Source organism: Solanum tuberosum, unplaced genomic scaffold (assembly GCF_000226075.1).
Source record: "Solanum tuberosum cultivar DM 1-3 516 R44 unplaced genomic scaffold, SolTub_3.0 scf00172, whole genome shotgun sequence".
Taxonomy (NCBI): Eukaryota; Viridiplantae; Streptophyta; class Magnoliopsida; order Solanales; family Solanaceae; genus Solanum; species Solanum tuberosum.
In genome coordinates this window covers 22,440-27,052 of record NW_006239095.1, presented here as the reverse complement: position 1 = coordinate 27,052, position 4,613 = coordinate 22,440, and positions in this window count along the sequence as shown.

Genomic DNA, 4,613 nt, shown 5'->3' with positions numbered 1-4,613 from the left:
AACAGCAAATAGAGAAGCTGATAGCTTTTATATTTATTATTAGTGGCTTAATCAACGTTTTTTTCCTTTTCGTTTAGGGGGGTGGGGTGGGGTGGGGGTATGCACTTCAACAACGTGTCGGAGTGCAGTAGCGGAGTCAGAATTTTAAATAAAAAATGATAAAATAATAAGAAATAAAATTGCATAAAAATCAAGAAGTGTTAATATATATTAAATATATTTTTATCTAGCTAAATGATGTAATTTTCCGACTAAGGGACACCCCTTCAAGCAGTGACAGAGCCACCTTAGAGTTATGGGGTTCATCTGAACCCCTTCAGCAAAAAATTATAGTATTATTTATATATGGTTAAAATATTTTTTTAGATATATATAGTAGATGTCGAACCCATTCGATTACTTCGTGTGTCTATTTTTTCAGATTTTGAACCTCTTATTAAAAATTATGGCTCACTACTACCTTTAAGTGTATGTGGCTCCGACATGTCCTAGTGGGGTCGGTGGAGATAAAAAAGCTATTTTTGATAATGGCTTAGCAAACTGTACATGTATTGAGGAGAATAGAGTATATACCGATCTTTCTTTGTAGTGTAAGAAGATTGTTTACTATAAATCCTCGATAGGGATTCATATACACTGAGTAAAAATATAATATTCCTATCATTTCAATTAGTGTGATTGATTTTAACTTGACATGTAATTTAAGAAAGTAAAGAAGGTTTTTGAATCTTACGATCTTAAATAAAATTAAAGTTAAAGTTAGATATAATGTATCAAAATGTCTTTTTAATCTTGTGATTTTAAATATATATGAAATGAAAAGTTAAACTAAAGACATGACAAAAAATAAAATTCATTCTTTTTAAAACCACCTAAAAAGGAATGTACGAGTCAATAGGTATCAAAATTATTTTTTTATTAATAACCAAGAGATTAAAAGGCGTATTCCTTACTTAAAATATTGCATCTCTGTGATCTAAGATTATAAATTTAAATCATAAAAGTAAATAATTTACATTATATTTTTTAAGATGCGATTCTTTTTCGAATCCGGTTAACATGATAGCTTTGTATTTACGACTGTTTTTTGTTTTTAAGAAGCACAAATAAATGATGGTAGTACACCTAAACTAATTACAATCACGTGTTGTTTAGCCTTTCAATGTGCACTGTTAAAAATTAATAATAAGTGCAAGAGCCATTTTGGTATCGAAAATAATTCATATTTTTACCATTTTTCGGAAGAAAAAACAAAAATAAAGTACATAATAATATAGTTTGTCACATTTTTTAAAAGCATCATCTTACATATATTTTAGATGTGTGATTTATATTTTCTCAAGGATAAATTATCATGTTTTTTCGAGTTATTAACATTGTAATCATGTAAAAAATATGATTAGTTTCTCATTTAGAACCATATCAATTTCATTAAAGTATTATTTCATGTAAGGAATCATTCTAATAACATAGCGATCCTTCTACGATGTTAAAAAAATATATCAAAATATCATCGAAATGTATCAATATTAAAGAGAAATTCAGATGATTAAAGGACTAAATTTAACTATACATACACAATAGAGTAATAAAAAAAATTGGTACGATGTATTCCTTTCTTCTTAAATTAAATTAATTGTGGTGATTTCAGAAAATAATTATCTCATCTTTTAAAAATTTAAGACAATATCAATTATTTTTTCTCTTAATAGAAATTGTTCTCGAAAATTATAAACACTACGTGATGACACATACATAAAATAAATATTCAATAACGAGAGATTATATCATTATATCATAAGATATAAATAAAAATAAAACAGTCAAAAACTCTCGTACCATTAACACCCCTACTTTCGTAACGATGAAGATGACCAAGGGTATTCTTGACATTTCATGATGGAATAGTTTTTCATGTGATGCTAATAAAATAGGGTAGGGGGTGAGGGTGGGATGGGGTGGTGAGTGGGGGTGGGGACAGCTTACCTATAGAACAGGTAAATAACCGGTCATACCGGTAAGGTACCACGTGCGAACATTTAGATAAACACATGTTAACAAATATGTATCATTTTATTCCACCCACTTGTATGTGGTACCACAAAGCACGTGCTTTCGTCGAATTAGAGATAGACATGTGTCCATTTATAAGAATTGTGTCTCGTAGACACATGACGCTAACATGACAAATTTTTTAAACGTATTTAGGTGATCATTTTATACGTTAGAGTGTTCAATTAAGTGGATACGAGTTAAGATCAGGTAATCAATCTATGAATTATTTTTTCTCAAGCTAGTTGGGAAATTATCTTTACTTTGCACCTTATCCTTCGACCCAAGCTGCCACATAATGGTACTTCAGGAGGATTTTAATGAATCATATCTAAGATTAAAACGAGCTTATAGATAGACTATTGTCATTCCATTTCTGAATGAACTAATTAAAGCGTTTTGTTAATTGGATAGTAAGTATAAGTAAAAAAACCTTGAACCAGGTTCAAACAACTCTTCATCTTGTGTCAAGAGATACCAATATTAATATATATAGATATGAAATTAAAATTTGACTTATCTATACAACGTAACTTTCTCGAGAAATGAAGTTGATATATTCTCGAGAAATTGTGTGTGGATAACAATTAGGAACATGTGGGGCCCGTGTGATGTGTCATGGTCCCACAGACCAATTTGTTGACATGAAAGCACGTGCGAATTTAATAAGAGGATAAGTGGTATAGTCGTAAATATGTGGAAAATAAGTTCAATTTTGACCCCAAAAAAAAGTTGAGAATTTTTTTATTTTAATATATATATATATATATATATATATAAAGGAAAAGGCTAATCATGCTGGAAGAAATATATATAAAAAAAGTTTAGTAGTAATTAGGTAATAAGAACTTTTTAAAAAATAATAATTTACGGGTCATAATCGTTAATCATTTGGTATGTAGGATGAGATAAATAAGGATTGGGATTATCTTATCTCATCTTTAACATGAGATAATAATTTCACCATTTCAATATAAATGGTGAGATAAACTAATATTGAGATTAACAGTTATTTTCTCTAACTAAATCGAAATAAATCATCTTGATAACAATCAAAAATTAATTAAATAAAAATGCAAAAACCTTAAAGAAGCAAAGTTCATTGGTTAACCATATGTTTGAATCCATCGTTCATTTGCTAAATTATAATTAAATAATATATATATAGGTATTGATTCTTTTGGTTTTTCTTTGTATATTATGTGCCATACAAAGTTGTCCAAGCCTATTATTTAGAAAAGATATTATTTGTCCAAGAGTATCTCCTTCTATGTTTTCTTTTGCATATTCTTCTCTAAAATATTTGGCCCAAAAGCCTGGTAATTTTTTATAGTATTTTTCAAGATATGGTTGCATTTCTTTGCTACTATCAAATATTTTGTAGTAATATTCTTCGAATTCACAAGTGTATTTTTGAATATAACTCATTTTGCAAATTTGCAATTTTTCTAGTTGCTCTTTTGCTAACGTCCTTACTTTTTCTCTATTTTGCAAAGTACTCATACCATGGTCTTTAAGTATTAAAGTTGCCCTTTCCTGATTTCGTTCCCATTTTTCTAATGAATTTTCACCATAATATTTTTGTAGATTTTTTTTAATCTGTTCAAGATTAAGACATTTATAAGAGATTTTTCTTAGATTTTCTAAATATTTTCTCTTATAATTTTCATTATCTTTTTCAAAACTATATGGATTTTGTTTTCTTGAGACTTTGATAAAATGTCTGCAAGGGATTTTAAGGCTTATCATATATAATGTCTGATGATAATCCTGAAATTGTTGGAGAAAATCATTACCCAATAATAAATTTGTTTCCAATTTATCATAGGCAAATATTTTATTTATTGAAACAATTTTTGATCCTAAAATTATTTCTACTTTTTCCTTTGACTGAGACAATCGTTCTTTATTACCTGTAATTTCGATCATTGATATATTATTTTTGTTGGTATCCCAATCTTTTATTAAAAAAGATTTTGCCAAACTAGCTTCGGATCCATTGTCAATTTGACAACAGGTTGTTATTTTAGTATCATAGAAGGTTATTTCTATGAAAACTGATACCTTAAAAGATGTTTCTTTAGGCATTTTTTGGTATGAAACAAGTTTCATTTTTATGACTTATTTCTATTCCATTCTTTCCTATACTATAGTCTTCTAGACTATTAAGAAACAGGTTTCCTAAGATTAAATTATGATCACTTTCGTGATTTGTAATATAACATGGGAGTATGGGACTGTTATTCTTATTGTGTTTAGTTGTAATGGCAAATCTACCATATTTATACAACTAAAGTTGTTTCCTTCAAAAGTTTTGTAGGTATAAGGAGTACCTTTGTAGATTGGTAATCTATCCAATAAAATACCCTTGACATGGTTGGTTGTTGCTCCTGTTTGGACCAAGATTTCTTGTATTTTTCATTCTATTCCGTTAAAGATTCTTCCTGTGATTTTAGTAATGTTAGAAATTTCAATAATCCTTTTAGAATATATATATATATATATATATATATATATATATATATTTACTTCATAAAATTCACTCAATTATAATAAATTAT